We start from the raw sequence: 16,603 nt of genomic DNA on the forward strand, positions 1-16,603 counted from the left end.
CTACTACTTTAATATAATTCAGTTAGAGATCTATGGAAATCAATTTCTATTGAATAAAGTAAGAAAGAGAATATAAATGAAAAAAGGGGGAAGACAAAGGCAGAGAACATAGTATTTTTTTCCGGTAATAAATACTGATATAATTAAGTACTATTTTGTTTCCAACAGTTTTTCCTTTAAGATCATCAATATCTTAAAGACAGAAAAATTGTCAGACCCTTTTATTGTGCTCAGTACTAACTAGTACATAGAAGGTATTCAATAAATGCGCTATAGAAAAGAGGAAACCATCAGAGATGATAGATATTTAGGGAAAAGTACTTGAAATAGCAATGATGAAAAAACAAAAACCTGGGACACAAAGACAGGTCAAAGGGAACTACACATCCTTAGAGCATGCAGGAAGGCTGTGCTCAACCCCATCTCTTCCTGATTCCCCACAAACCCTGTGAGCAATCTCATACCACTTAAACCAGATCTGAATGTGACCGAAAAGTCAAAACAAAAGAATTTATAGTTTAACAATAAAAGTACAATCAACAAAATTCACAGTTTTACAAAGATAAGGTGTAAGTTTATCTTCCTGTTTCACTTGGCAAATATATTTCTTCTATATGGTTTATATGAAACATTTCTTAAAAAACCCCATGACATAAATTTGTATCTGACAATTTAATGAATGAGCCCTTTAAAAATGTGTGTTTTAGCTCATGTTTTAAGCTTGGCAGCATAAAGTAAGCATTGTTTGAAGGAAAGATACATTTTCTATGTAAGTAATTTATCTTTTTCCCTTCTTTTTTGACCGAAGAAAAATTATTTCATTTCAGATTCCGGCTTCTCTGAGTCACTTAGAATTTTTTCAAAGAATGTAGGCAAATAGTGCTGTTATTTTAGGGACACACTAAAAAGGAGGGGGTGCTTAATTTCCCTTATCTCTTCCAGACAGACTGTAATTAGAATTAGCCAGGGTTTTACTTAATTTTGCAGGAGTTCTTGTGTACAGCCTCCATATTCTTAGTATAATTAACGTTGTATCACTCCCATTAGTGTTTTTAAGCACTTAAATTGTGCCATAATGGTCACAGCTCAAGTTGCCATTAAAGGGCAATTGCTATTTATTATGCTCATAAAGTAGACACTTTACCACAGGAAAAAATATATATAGTTGGATTCCATTTAGAAAGCAGGAATAGACGTCGCCATTAGTTATGGCACCCTTGGGCTGAAGGGCTGTCTCAAATTGATCCAATTCTTATTTTATTCAGTAGGCAGTGAGGGGAATCTAAAAACAGATGACAAATCGTTGCTTTCTTTTTTCGAAGCAAAGTGGTGATCAGCTGAGATTCTTTTAAGGATTCACAAAGTGTGTTCATTAGGACAAAAAAAAATATTTTCCAACTGATGTATTCCAGTCCTCTAGTTTTTACATATGAGATAACTGAGTTTAGTGTCAATATCAAGGCTAAAGAAGCATTAAAAGACTCAGGGTTAAAAGTCCAATCATAAGTTTTCATACCCATTTCACCAGGTATAAGTAAATTAACTATTTGATTTTCTTTTATTTCCTTTCCAATAAATGATTTACACCCTATGAACAGAATTTGCTTTTTTGACTAGCAATGTGCTAGTTTTGCTTTCAAAGCCTTTTAGCTGATTTCAAAGTCAATCATGTCATGAAGCTCTTAAAGAGGGTTCATCTGGCATGTTGCATTATATGTGTTATTGTTTTTAATATACCTTTAATATTTTCTTGAAAGGTTCTCATATAAATACATATAATAATTCAAAATAAAAGAGCTATAGAAAGTGTTGGTTTTTCTCTTATTCATATTATATATTCAGTTTGCTGTCTCTTCTTTAAGGCTAATTTTTCCCCCCATGGAAGGTGAGTAGAATATATATTTTATTCTCCTGAATTGTTGGAGCTCAATGCAAACCATTTATAGAAGTAAACAATTATCACAGAAATGAGAACAATTTAGTGGTTGTGCATGATTAATGTCCTACATAAATTCTTTATGACATTGAATTGAAAGATGAAGTTATGAATGTATAATAGGAAGTTAACAGAATGTGTCACCTTTTGATTCGTTTCTGAGGAGACAGGCTTTGCCATCAGTAAATTTGCAATGGTCAGGGGCCTATAAAACTACCATATTTGTTCTTTATAAATTAAAATCTAGAAGTCATGATGATGTATGTCTTAAACCAGTTGGAGAAAAGTGCCTGGAATAGAAGATTGCTTTATATACTTTTAATATCATCAATATTATACGTAGAGTTGTATTTTCTTTGTATGCCATCATTTTTTAGAATATCTAACCAACTATACATTTCTCCATTTTGATAATTTATATTAGAAGAAAAGACTTTTTGTATATCTATTTATGAAATAGGATCATAGAAATAAATTATAAAATCTGTAAAAATATTAAAATATATAATATGCAATGGATATCATAGAACATTTGCTTTTACTTCATCTGAAGCAATGAAACTAAAGAGAGGAAATGCAGTAGTATTTTAAGGTTGTATCATCCATTAGTGGTTCATTAGCAACAAGATCTTAGTTTATTTACTTCTTTATCGTTCAGAGTAACTAATGTATTCCTTTCCATCCTCTGCTCCTCAGCGACCCTAACCAAGCTTTCTTCATATTATTGATTGATTTTTCTCATTAAAACAACACATACATTTGAAGTGTCTTCTATGTCCAGACACCACTGTGCTAGGAATTTGATAAAAATGAAGGAATAAATAAAATGAAAATACCTCATCCTGATATATTTGAAGCATGGGAGGATGATTTATAGAAATATACAGCTATATAGCATACTACATAATGATAAATAAATGTAAAAATTATGCATAAAATAGAGATCTATGAGAATTATAATTTAAAAATTAGATGGTTGTAATAATTCACAAAGGTCACAACTATCATGGCGCAATAATATTTTATTTTATTGATTATTTTTATTTAGTTAAAAACCATGATTGATAAAAGTTATTGAGTTGAGATGGAGATGCAGGAACATAATATTTCAAAAACAGTCTTAACACTAGTTTTATCTCCCTCTTCAGTGTTCTCATATTTCAATTCCATGGATCATTACTGAGAGCTCATGTTTTCAGTGTTGTCCAGTCTTTGCTTTGGATTTTAGCTATACATTTCTCCCACATCACTAATATATCAGAAGCCCTTACTTCGATTGCACTTATTATTTCCTCTTTCTTATATCTTCCTTCTCACCTTGACTTCTGTCCTTCTTTAGTATTCTCCAGCTAAATTCTGGGGTCAAGAGTGATTTAAATCCCTTTATATATATATATATATATATATATATTATATATATATATATATATATATATATATGTTGTGTGTGTGTGTGTGTGTGTGTGTTATACATATAATCTTTAATTTAAGGCACCATGATTACAAGCATAATTGTAGTTTTGTTTCAATCATAAACAAAACACTTCCCTTCACCAATGCAATGTTCCCACCACCAATGCCCCCCTCCCTAAAACCCCTCTTTTTTTTACTGCAGTTCTTTCTTCATCTGCTTGTTCAATATACTGTTGTTGAGTGTGATCATTTTATGATTGTCTTTCTTCTGCTGGCTTATTTCACATAGTATTTTAGACAGGAGGATGATCAGTCTTCAAGTCCTGAAGATAAAACCTGCAAGAATATACCTCCTAAGTATAGAAAACATACAACCAGAAGTAATGAGAAAGGCGTAAATAGAGATGTAAATTGGGTATAGATGCAGATTTTTAAGACCTCGTAATCAACTAATCTTACTTTTATTGAGAAATAGAATTCTTTATTATTCATTCATTCAAAAAGTTATTAATGATTTCATCCTAGGTTCCTATTGTATATGGAAGAAACAGAGAGTATGGATCTAGCTAGTTAGAAACAATTAGAATAACACAGAGAGGGATGAATGAAAGTGCTAGATCTAGAGGTAGAGAACATTTTTGCAAATAAATATTTTGAATGTAGAGTAATAAACTTTTAATTATGACTACCAAGAATAGAATTGGTTGGGATCATCTAGATTTTTTTTTTTTTTTGGTTTTTTGGGTCATACCTGGCAGTGCTCGAGGGTTACTCCTGGCTCCATGCTCAAAAATAGCTCCTGTTAGGCTCTGGGGAACATATGGGATGCCAGATTTGAACTGCCATTTTCTGCATACAAGGCAAAAGACCTACCACTCATGCCAATCTTTCCAGACCTGATCATCTAGATTTCTTCTCTTCCGATTTTGGGCCACAAATAACCAGACATATCACTATAGATTACTTTTTATTTAAAAAAAAATCTGCACTAGCATTTTTGAATGGTTTTGATTATAAATGCCTTATTATTATGTTTTCTGCTTTCTTTCACTACTTTTTATCAGAATTTATTCTGTGATTATCCAAACATAGAGTCTGAAAGCCTAAAAAATCTCTCTCTCTCTCTTTTTTACCACAAAGACTGGCTCTTACACATGAACATTTTCCTAAGTTGGTACATATAAAGTCTTATTTAAAAAAATTAAACTCATCTGGACTTTCTTTTCACAGTTAGTATACCTCACAGTTCAATTAATATCCCAAAACTCAAATAACGGAAAACTTAAATAATTATTATTAAACATTAAGTATAAGCAGATGCATTTCAACGATTATTGTCTTGCACAAGTAAAAAACACAATAACAACAAGGTTAACATATTATTAAATTAAGCCTTCACTATCTCTTTCTTGGTTTAGTACATTTCTAAAATTTTTATTTATTTATGTTTTTATTAAATCACTTTGGATATAGTATAAAATATTATTGATAATTGAGTTTGGGTAATACAAAGAGCCAACAACCATACCTTCAGCAGTGTTTTGTTTTTTTTACCAATTTCCACAGCCACCATCCCTACTTTACAACCTGCCTCTATGGTAGACACTATTCTTCTCTTTCTCTCTTCTCCACCTCGTTTTTTCCTTTTAATCACTATTGTCTGTAATACTGTTACTAAGAGTTATACCAGTGTATATCCAGTTACCTCCTTGCAATTCCAGCTCTTGTCAGAGTGATTATTTCTAACTATATTGTGATATTGAGTCATTCTGTCTTACCTGCACTTTTCCCCCATCACCACTATTGCCTTATATTTTTTAATATCCTGCAGATAAGTATAATTAGTTCTTATGGATATTTTCTTCTGACTTATTTCTTTAGCATAATACTCTCCATGTTCATCCATGTATAAAGTAAATTTTATGACTTTGTTTACCTAACAACAGTATAAGCATTCGATTGTTGTAGACATATGGAATTATCCACTCTTCTGTTCTCGAGCACTTAGGTTATTTCCAGATTGTGGCTTACAATCAACTGAGTGGGTTTGATCTCCACACCATAGATGATCCCTCAGAATTGCCAAGAGTCATTCCTGAGCACAGAACAATAAGAAAATTATAAGCACAGTCAGGTGTGATCCAAACACCTATAATAATAACAAAAAAGGCACATATTTGTACAATGAGTTGTTCTATCCACTATATTTAGTATTTTGTTCTTTTCACCATCTGTTTTCTCTTCCTGATAAGCTAAATACATAGTTTTCTGCTTTGGGTGAAATGTCATTACTTGTTTTCTAAAATAACTGACAGGAAATCACAAAGCTCAACATTATGACCTTGTTTATTCTTCACCTAGAAATCCCAACAGTCTTAGAAATGTCAGGTCTTTTAACACTGTTCTGACTTAATGCGCTTAAGTTACTCTATTAAAAATACCACAAATAGGTTGTTTGAATAGATGTGTATTTGCTTGCTGCTTTGCAATGTGAGGTTTGGAGATTAAGTTGATACCATGGGTGGGTTCTGGTGAGATCAATAACTGGAGGTGGATTATGTGGAAACTTGGCAACAGAAAAAAAACATTTTTGAATGTGCAAAGACCAGAACTTAATTCAAAAAATCAAACACATAATAATAAAATAAGGTGGATCTGACAGTATTATCTGTATTGCTTTTCTAGGGGAAAAAATGGATATAGAGAGAAAACTTTTTTGTCTTTGGGCCACAGCCAGTGAAACTCAGGGGTTACTCTTGAAATCGCTCTTGACTTGGACCATATGGGGCTCCAGGGATCGAACCGAGGTCCAACTTGGATCAGCCAAGTGCAAGGCAAATACCCTACCATTATGCTATCACTCAGGCCCAAGAAAACTATTTTAAGAATTCTTTTCTGGGCTGTCATAGTTGAGATTTTGGGGGAGCCAGACATGGCAGGAAGGGAGACAAAGTTCTAGCTTCTTCTTCAGGCAATATTCCTTTTCATGGGGGCTCTGTTTTCATCTGCCTTCCTAGACACAATACATCTCAGAACATACATCTCAGAACATTTTGGTGGATTCAGCTATGAGTCTTTCTCATTTGTCAACGATTAAGGAAATAAGCACAGATGGATATTGTCCCAACGAATAGTTTTTATTATTCTATATGCTTGAGAATTAGGGATGAAAGTGTGCTAGGGTCTAGGACAGTCACTCTCATCTTTCAAAGTAATACTTGTACTTAAAAATGTAATGTTTTCATGCACTATGGTTCACAAAACTGTTGTTAATAGGGTTTATATGTGGAACATTCCAGCATCACACCATTCAACAGCCTGTCCCATTCCCATATGCAATTGTTCCAGTGTTTATCCTCTCCTCCATCTCCACTATGATAAGCTCTGTAATGGAATTCAGTTTTCAGTTGTCTTTGGATATTAGCTCTTTCCTTACAATGCTCATTATATTTTATATTTGAAAGACACCATTCTATATCCATCCTCTGCTTTTGACTAATTATTTGTAAGTACCGCAAACAGGAAAATTATCTTTTCTTCCCACCCATCTACTAAGGAGAGTTGGACCCATCTTTGGCCAGCATGGAGCACTGTCCAATCAAGGATTGTATATTTCATTAATATGTTAAATCTCGATGCTAGGCATGATTTTTAGTATTTAAATGAGAAGTAAAAGCAGTGAAAGGACAGCCTTTGGGTTGATCTTGATGCAAGTTCAAGGAGCCTTTGTTAAACTCATTCAAGGAGCTTTTGCTAAACTGCTTTCCTTGGGAACTTAGCCACTGAGTTTTTCTGAGACTGTCCAATGATTTTCAGCTTAGCCTTTCTTGTTCACTGATATTTAAATTTTGGTGCCTGTGACCCAAAATACTCTTAATATAGGGTTCCTTGAATACACAGTTGCAGCCCAATAACCTTTCCTTTTAAGGTTGTAAGCATGAAATAAGAGGTAAGGAGAGAGATTTCAAACCAGGTCTTTATTCTCATAAATATCCTGTCCTCACTTTCACCTTAGTTTGGGGTCTCTGGGTCAATGGTTCCTTCAGGCTCCAGGACTCTAAAATTGCAACATATAAATTACAGGGAAAACAACCACTCAGCTCTTGTGAATTGCTCCAGCAAACTGACATCATTCTCTAAAACTAGGAACCCAGTATTTTCTTCACAAACATGTTAGTGATTGCTCATATCATAAACTATCATTTTCACAACCAGAAGCAATATGATCCTCTATAGATGCCATGATGTTTTAAAGGTCTATAGATGAAAATCAAATATAAATGGGGAGGGAGGAATGACCTGAGAATAAAAAGTTTACTTGTAGCATGGGAAAAGAGAACAAGTTCAAAAGGGGCCACAATTAGGATAAAGTTCTTTTTAAAAAAAAAAGATTTAACGTATTTTTGTAAATGTAAAACAGCAAGAGATTGCTATTGATTTTTTGTAACAACGTTAACTTTTTACTATTATAGACAATGGTATTTCATAAATAAAATACAAACATCATGACCTTACTACTTTATATTCTCTGTCAGTAATTGTGAATTTTCTAGATTTAAATTAGGCAACTCTTTAGCAATTCCAAGTAATTTTTATGATGTGATTGACATGTGGAAAAGTTAAACATCCCTTTTATAAAAAAAAAAAAGACATATTATGAGCCAGGTATCTCTGTGCTTCAATAAAACTATAGGCAATATTTGTATATATGGATAATCTGAGAAAGAAAGCCAATAAATATTTTTCTTTATATCAGCCACCATAAACATCATTATAAAGTTTGAGATTTGTAGGCTTTTTAAAAATAGGCCTCAAATTTAAGATATGGTTTACGTATGCTTTTAAAATGTAGCATATTTGATAAAATAAGGACTTATTGAAATGCATAGACTTAGGTTAAATTCAATAATCTAATAAACTGAAAGTTCTACAATCATCTGATCTCAATGTATTTTTGAAAGATGTTTTTAATTTAACTATTCAAATATATTTTAATCTTTTTATTATAGTAAAAATATTAAATTATTAATTAGGAGCCTGAGCAGTGATGCAAGGGGTAAGGTGTCTACCTTACCATGGTTTGATCTCCCAGCGTCCCATAAGGTCCCTCAAGCCAGGAGTGATTTCTGAGTACATAGTTAGGAGTAATCCCTGAGCATCATCAGGTATATTCCCCCCCCAAAAAAATAATTTAAAAATATGCTTGTATTTAAGCAATTATTTAGAGTATATATCACATTAGTCCATGAAAATATCACAATATTTGCATATGGGTGCAAGGAAATATCAAGTTGTTGGGATATAAGAATTAGATACAATGCAAGCTAGCAATGCAAATTCAGAAGAATTATTTTGCTTTTAGTTTTATACTTGTGAAATAATTACTCAACTCAGGATCCATGTAGTAGTTAAAGAATGAGATTTTCACAAAGAGCTAACACTGTTTATACAAAGTACCTTTTTTTAGGACATGCAACCTAAATAGCTACTAGGAGTTAAGGGACTCAAATGTATCAACAGAAATTCCTCATATTAGTACTTTTTAATGCTTAAAACATTAAATTACAGTACTCCTCTCTTAACAACCTACCTGTTTAGCAACCGCTTGCACTTACGGCCATCTCTTCACCATACCTACTTTACTAACTTTATGTTCTGTTAATACATTGCAGTACTGTGTGTAAATTACACAACCTATGCAAATTAGAACAAGTGGAAGTTTTCAGTTTGATCTTTCTCATTACTTGACTTATTCAGAATACTGTATTATCAAGTACTATGCATATACTGTACTACTGTATACAGTATAGGCAGTTCCTCACTTAATGACCAATTCTCTTAACGACCAAGTAAAATGTAGGCAAAACAAACTGATAAGGCACACACAGAGAAATATTTATGCCCATACTATAGTGCTACCCATGTGGGAGATAGTATTTGTATAGAAAAAAAGATGATTCAGCCTCATCTACTTTTAGGCTAAAAGAACAATAAGCATTTCTAATAATATTTCTTTTCCTCTCCTTTCCCTTCCCCACAAAACCAAAGTCTAAAGTGTGCATTAAGGTTCTAACATAGAAGATGATTTTTAATTTTCTAATCCATAATATTTTTGTATGAGTTAAAACTAATAATTGCCAGACACTCATTTTGGACTTTATTTTAATACACTTTTAAAAATAGGCTTCTGCTATCATTACATGTACTCTTTTTACTTTCATTGTGATTTATCTTTTAAATTAGGATGTGTAAAACTTGGTTTCCCTCTCAGACAAGACCATCAGTTCTGAGGTATGAAAACCCGTCTTTAATCTTTTAGTATACGAAGTACATCTACCATTGTGTCAAGGTTCTGTTAATAAAAATACTGTGCTGTATTTGATTCATGGATAAAGGACTACTAAAGTTAAGACTGAAATCTCTGAGTATCATTTTCACAGATATTTTTTTCCCTGACACACAAAAGAAAATGTTTGAGTTGTTTTATCCATCATACCTAAATAGTAAAACATAAAAGTTTTTATACCAAAAATTTTAAAATAACCTAGACTGCCCTTATTTTATTCTTTATTCAAAGCACATAAAGAAGTTCTAGAATTAGTCTATGAAAAAGGTCTAAATATAAGAACAAGCTATCAGGTCAGACAGTATCAGGATTTGCCTATTCTCATCCTTCTTTATTGAGAATTTGACTTTCATATGTCAGAAAGCTTAGAGCATTAAAAAGTACACCCAACACAAAAATTACCTGACAGAGTTTCAGTTATCAAATCAATGATCCAGAAGAGCTTAAGAGAAGACTATTTCTCACTGAGAAGTGAGGAACATTTGGTGAAATGCTTTCAAGCAAAAGAAAACCTATAATGAAAGACATCATAAAAAGTTAAATATACCTAAGGAAGTCTATAGCCAGATTTTGGAATATGCTGGAGAACAATTAAATTATAATTCATCTTAGATTTCTAGTAGAGATTCTTAAATAGTTTTAATAGTTAAACTTTATATAGTGCATGCTTTATGGCAATCGGTAACATTGAATGCATAAGAAACATTTTCTCAAAAAGGATTGTAATTTTTTTTTAAAGATGCAGGACTCATGAGTAATGTTCAAGTCCTTGAAGAGAGACTGTGAATTTGATATGGTTAAGAAAAAATAGTGTAGGAGTGATTACTATTAGATTAATGAAAGCTTCTTTTTAGTGCACAATTTTTCATTGTATATTTTAAGAAAAAAAGGAACTCATGGAGAAGGTATAAATGCATTGAAGTTGAAGTAGAAGAATTTGACCTTAATATAAAAGTGCATAACTTTATTTTTATAAACCCAGAACTATTATGTTTCAATTGCACTTTTTATTACACTGAGTCAATATGAAAATATTGCAAAATCTAACTACTAAAATTGCCAAAAATATTAGTAGTAGCTTGATAAGCAACATAAGAAAATTAAAACGCATACACTTAAAACCTAGAGAGACTAAATCACTTTGTTTTTGTTTTTCTTTTTGTTGTTACTTTTTGGGCCACACCTGGTGATGCTCGGGGGTTACTCCTGGCTATGCGCTCAGAAATCACACCTGGCTTGGGGGAACATAGGGGACACTGGGGGACCAAACAGGGGTTCATCCTGGGTCAGCCTCTTGCAAAACAGAAGCCCTACCACTACACATCGTTCCGACCCCTAAATCACTTTTAATTCTTAAGACACGTCTTTAGGGCTGGAGTGAGAGAACAGAAAGTGTGTATGTTTTCCTTGCACAAGCAGACCCAGGACGGACCTAGGTTCAATTCCCTGTATCCCATATGACCCCCGGTGCCTGCCAGGAGCGATTTGTGAGCACAGAGCCAGGAGGAACCTTGAGCGCTGCCAGCTGTGGTTCAATTACCCCACAAAAAGATATGTCTCTAATATATAAACAACCTCTCAAAGAAAGCATACATTAATTTAGAAGATCAAAGCAAGATTATGAAGGTATTTTTTACCTATTCTTCCCTTCATTTTTCTTCAAATTTTAATTAAAAATACAAAAGAACATAAAATCTTTATAGCCAAGAGGGGATAGTTTATTATTTTCCACATTTTAATTTTCTATTTGATTTAAATAACTTTAAAAACTATAAAATGTCAAAATCCAGTTACTGGAACTAGGGTTGGCTTCATTAGAGAAGATTAGCAAATGATTACTAAATAGCTACCTTGTTTTTTTTTTAAGCTTTCTGTTTCTCAAAAAGGCAATTTGCTTTATCTCTGCCCTTACCCAGCTTCCCAACCTGAGAGTGCTAGAATAATTCAGATGTATCTGTAGTAACCTTGAATGCAAATAGAGGTGGGGAGCTGCTTTCTGTTCTTGCTTACAGAAGGTACAGTTGGGAATGGGGATGGGGAAGGACAATTGTTTTTTCCTGCTGAAAGAGACAATTAGGCAAATAAGTTTGGTCAAATCTGTCTGCTAGAAAAAGAAGACATCTGGGGCCAGAGCGGTAGCACAGTGGTAAGGCAATTGCCTTGCGTGTGCTTATCTAGGACGGACCATGGTTTGATCCCCCAGTGTCCTATATGATTCCCTAAGCAAGGAGTGATTTCTGAGTGCATAGCCAGGACTAAGCATAATCAGGTGTGCCCAAAATCCAAAAAAATAAAATAAAATAAAAAGACATTCTGCCTTCAAAAATCACAGAATCTAAAACACTTTAAATGAAATTCCATTAAAAATTTATTATTTCACATGTACAAATTGATGGCAGAGCTTTGCTTTATTTATCCTACTCTAAAAATGAGGAGCATTCTGAAATCATCTGATCCCCAGGCCATTTAAATCTCAGTGCTGATTCTTCTCTAAAATTCAGTAAATCCTTTAATTTGCTTGCTTTGTTTATTTATTCAGCTCTTTTGAGTGTGTGTGTGTGTGTTTGAGTGTGTGTGTGTGTGTGTGTGTGTTTGAGTGTGTGTGTGTGTGTGTGTGTGTGTGTGTGCGTGTGTGCTATGCCCACCATGTTCTTTGCTAAGAAGGTCCTGTGAGAGAAGACTGATGTAAATGGAAGGCCAAGTCTGCATGACAACAGCTAACAACCTTCTATAGGCAGAAAGGTAGGAGAAAAATTCGTAAATCCAGAATTTTATTAACCCCATTGTATAGAGGAAGCATGAAGGAGAGAGACTATAAAGGAATTTGTTTCAGAATTGTGTGCAATAGCTGAATATGTTAAAGTGAAAGGGCTAGAGTGAGAAATTAGGTGTTTTTACTTTTCTTTATATTAGCATGGTTTGTATTTACATTTTTGTGTGGATTTTTTTTCCCTAACATGCTTATTCCAACAACTATAAGTCTCTTTGAGCCATAAAAGTTCTCCAGAAATGGCATTTTAGAAGACTATTTCTTGTTTCATTTTGGCTTTTGTGTCAACCCAGAAATTCTCAGTGATTACTCCTGGCTCTAAACTCAGAAATTAATCGGGCGGTGCTTAGGGCACTTGGTGGGGTGCTAAATATTAAAAAAAATGACCACTTACAAGGCAAGTGCCTTCCTTACTCACTATGCTATTGCCCTGCCACACACTACTTCTCTCTCCTGTTTATTTTATTTTTTTAGAGGCCACAGTAGCTATACTATGTTTGGTTGTTGTTGATGATGTTATTATTCCACTTTGTTTAGGAGCTACATCTGGTGTATTCAAGGCTTAACCCTGTATCTGTTCTCAGGATCACTCCTGGCACACTCAATTCTAGGGAACTGATATGGAGAGCTGGGGGTCTAGATAAAGTCAGCTGCATGCAAGGCAAAGCCTCAACCCCTATACTACTGCTGTAATCCCTTGCCAGCAACTTCTTAAAAATATGCAAATCTACAAAACATAACTTTTCTCCAGTCCTCTTCTCTCCTTTAAAGCTGTATTTTCCTCCATCAGCTGCTCTCTCTTCTTCTTATCTAATCTAAATTGTCCACATGATCGCCAAATCACCTCACAATCCTTGCCACAACCTCAATGAAATCTAAATTTTAACATCTTTTATTTTCGTTTTTTGCCCTTTTTCTTTCAATTCATAAACATGTGGGAAAAGATTCGAGATGTTATTTCTTATCCTAGTCAAGAGAATTTTCTCCATACTGATTCTCTTCTCTTGGACCCCCTTTCCCATTTCACAGTTTCTGCCTTAACCTACACATTAAAGGCAGCCTTTGGGTTTCTCTTTCTGGCAGATGATTCTTTCTTTGCCAGGTTTTGAGACCATCATCACGAAGTTGCACCTATGCATGTGTTCTTTTGAACATGTGTAGGCCTAACTTTGACCTGCTATTTTCTTGCAATATAGGAATAAAAGGAAAGGAAACTAGATTGAGTTGTATCCTTCATTCTTTCTCAGTATCAAACTGGGCCATTTTTCACAGACACAATTTACTTATTGTATTTCTTCTTTAAACTATATTCTATATCTTCTTTAAATTTCCACAGTCTTAAAAGAGAAAGGATAATTCACATTTACCAGTTACATTCCTTTAACTCCTACTTACTATTCCATTCAATATAGTCTGCTTTTTCCCTAACCACCCTATTGATAATATACTTGCTGAGATCATTAAAGCCTTTCAAATTTACATTTTCAGTTCTTATTGTACTTGACTTCTCTTGAGCCACTGGGGATGTTGGCCACTTCATAGGCCATTCAATTCACAATCCCCCCTTCCCCTCATACACACATACATTTGCTTTAATTTTTTAGGATATTTCATTCACCTTTACTATAGTTTCTTTTTGTTAATCCTTTAGATATATAGTTTTTCCAGTGGTTTCTTTTCTTTTCTTTTCTTTTCTTTTCTTTTTTTTTTTTTTTTTTGGTTTTTGGTTTTTGGGCCACACCCAGCGGTGCTCAGGATTTTCTCCTGGCTATCTGCTTAGAAATAGCTCCTGGCAGGCATGGGGGACCATATGGGCTGCAGCAACCACCTTGGATCCTGGGTCGGCTGCTTGCAAGGCAATCGCTGCTGTGCTATCTCTCCGGTCCCACAGTTGTTTCTTTTCTAATTAGGTTCTCTGCAGCCACTTTTTGTAACATCATTCATAAATTCATTGCCAGTGTATAAAATAATCCAACTATTTAAGTTCAAAGTTTATAATCAACACTATTTTAAAACCCGTACTAATATTCAAGTCTAAATTATCTATAGTGACTATTATGAGATTCAATGTTTTCCCATATTCACTTGTTGATATAACCTTCAGAGAAATTATCACTGAAGACAAAATCTGGTCTTTAGAGCAGTAATTGAGGTTGAATTTAACATAACAGTTTATTATGTAAGGCTTTTTTTACAAGAAGAGAAAGAAACGAAAATAAATACAAAACTCCAGCTGTTTTCTCTTAGAGAAATAACCAAGTAGGAACACAGAGAAGTTACTGAATTTTGCTACTTACCTAATATGTGGTAGTGCAATCTCAGAGCCAGTCTGTGGTGAGATTTTTAACACTGGCACTTGCTAGCTCTATAATCATGACAAATTATTTAACCTTCACATCTCATCTGTGAAAATAATATTGGTAAGAAAAATACATAGAGTTGTTAGGATAAATAGAATGTCTAACAAAGATTAATCATTTATTAATGCTCACCATTATTATCATCATCATTATGGTTAATCATCGCTGCACCCTTTTAGTTATATCTGATAATATCTTTTAAAGACCAGCTTTATTTTTCAATCCCTGTTGTCATTATCAAGCATACCTTGTAACTCATTCTACGTTAAAAGGGACAGCTATTTTTTATATAAAGGCTATCTTATTTCCTTACTGATTCTCGCACTACTAGTCTCTCAAAAAAAAAAGAGAGATAAAAAGAAAGCAATAAAGAAAAAGAGAAAGAAAGAAAGAAAGAAAGAAAGAAAGCAATAAAGAAAAAGAAAGCAATAAAGAAAAAGAGAAAGAAAGAAAGAAAGAAAGAAAGAAAGCAATAAAGAAAAAGAGAAAGAAAGAAAGAAAGAAAGAAAGAAAGAAAGAAAGAAAGAAAGAAAGAAAGAAAGAAGAAAGAAAGAAAGAAAGAAAGAAAGAAAGAAAGAAAGAAAGAAGAAAGAAAGAAAGAAAGAAAGAAAGAAAGAAAAGAAAGAAAGAAAGAAAGAAAGAAAAAGAAAGAAAGAAAGAAGAAGAAAGAAAGAAAAGAAAGAAAGAAGAGAAGAAAAAAAAGAAAGAAAGAAAGAAAGAAAGAAAGAAAAGAAAGAAAGAAAGAAAAGAAAGAAAGAAGAAAGAAAGAAAAGAAAGAAAGAAGAAAGAAAGAAAGAAAGAGAAAGAAAGAAAGAAAGAAAGAAAGAAAGAAAGAAAGAAAGAAGAAAGAAAGAAAGAAAGAAAGAAAGAAAAAGAAAGAAAGAAAAGAAAAAAAAGAAAGAAAGAAAAGAAAAAAGAAAGGGGAAAGAAAAAGAAAGAAGAGAGAGAGAAAGAGTGAAGAGAAGAAAGAAAGAAAGAAGCAAAGAAAGAAAGAAAGAAAGAAAGAAAGAAAGAAAGAAAGAAAGAAAGAAAGAAAGAAAAAGAAAGAAAGCAAAAGAAACAAAGATAAAAAGAAAGGAAAGAAAAAAAAGAATCTCAAGGAAAATATCTGTATCATTTTCCTTAATTTTATTTTAATACTCCTTTCATTGCATTTGAGACATCTAAACTTCTTAGCATCGTGTAGATTTTAAAAAGAATTTTATTTTGAAGACAGTCTAAACAAGTGATTTAGTAGTATATTTACCAATAACTTTCCTATTTTTCTCCATCTGGATGAAATGGTAATTCATCCCTCAAAATTCAGCACGTATGTTGGGTCTTTATTGGTAGCATCACAATTTTGATGATGTTAAGGGCTTTCTTTTAAAGTATAATATATATTGACCTCTTAAAAGTAATGATTATTTTTTAAATAAAAATATTATTTAAACCATCAAAATTGGGCCTAGGGCAATTATAACAGTAGTAGGGCACTTGTTTTGCAAATGGCCAACTCTTGTTTTTTTCTTGTCCTTTATTGTCCCTTATTGTCCCTCAAGCCAATCAGGCATAATCTCTGAATGCAGATAGAGCAGTGAGCACTGCTAACTTTCTGATGGCCCCTCAAAAAGCATCAATGATAATTTGACCTCAACTTATAGTAAAATAAATCAGTTTCAGTAAAATAAAATATACCTAATTTACAATAACCTAGAGTTTTGAGATAATGTCTAAGATCAGTTTGTGAGACTTAATTTTATTTTGCATTGTTTTGGGGCTACACCTGATAGTGCCCA

General features: G+C 33.1%; 1 protein-coding gene across 1 annotated transcript in view; it reads left to right on the forward strand.

The window, feature by feature from the left end:
- Positions 1-16,603, forward strand: part of ROBO2 (roundabout guidance receptor 2) — a 1,375,087-nt gene that overhangs the window by 240,147 nt on the left and 1,118,337 nt on the right. The gene's annotated exons all lie outside the window — the stretch shown is intronic.

Source organism: Suncus etruscus, chromosome 13, assembly GCF_024139225.1.
Source record: "Suncus etruscus isolate mSunEtr1 chromosome 13, mSunEtr1.pri.cur, whole genome shotgun sequence".
NCBI classification, from domain to species: domain Eukaryota; kingdom Metazoa; phylum Chordata; class Mammalia; order Eulipotyphla; family Soricidae; genus Suncus; species Suncus etruscus.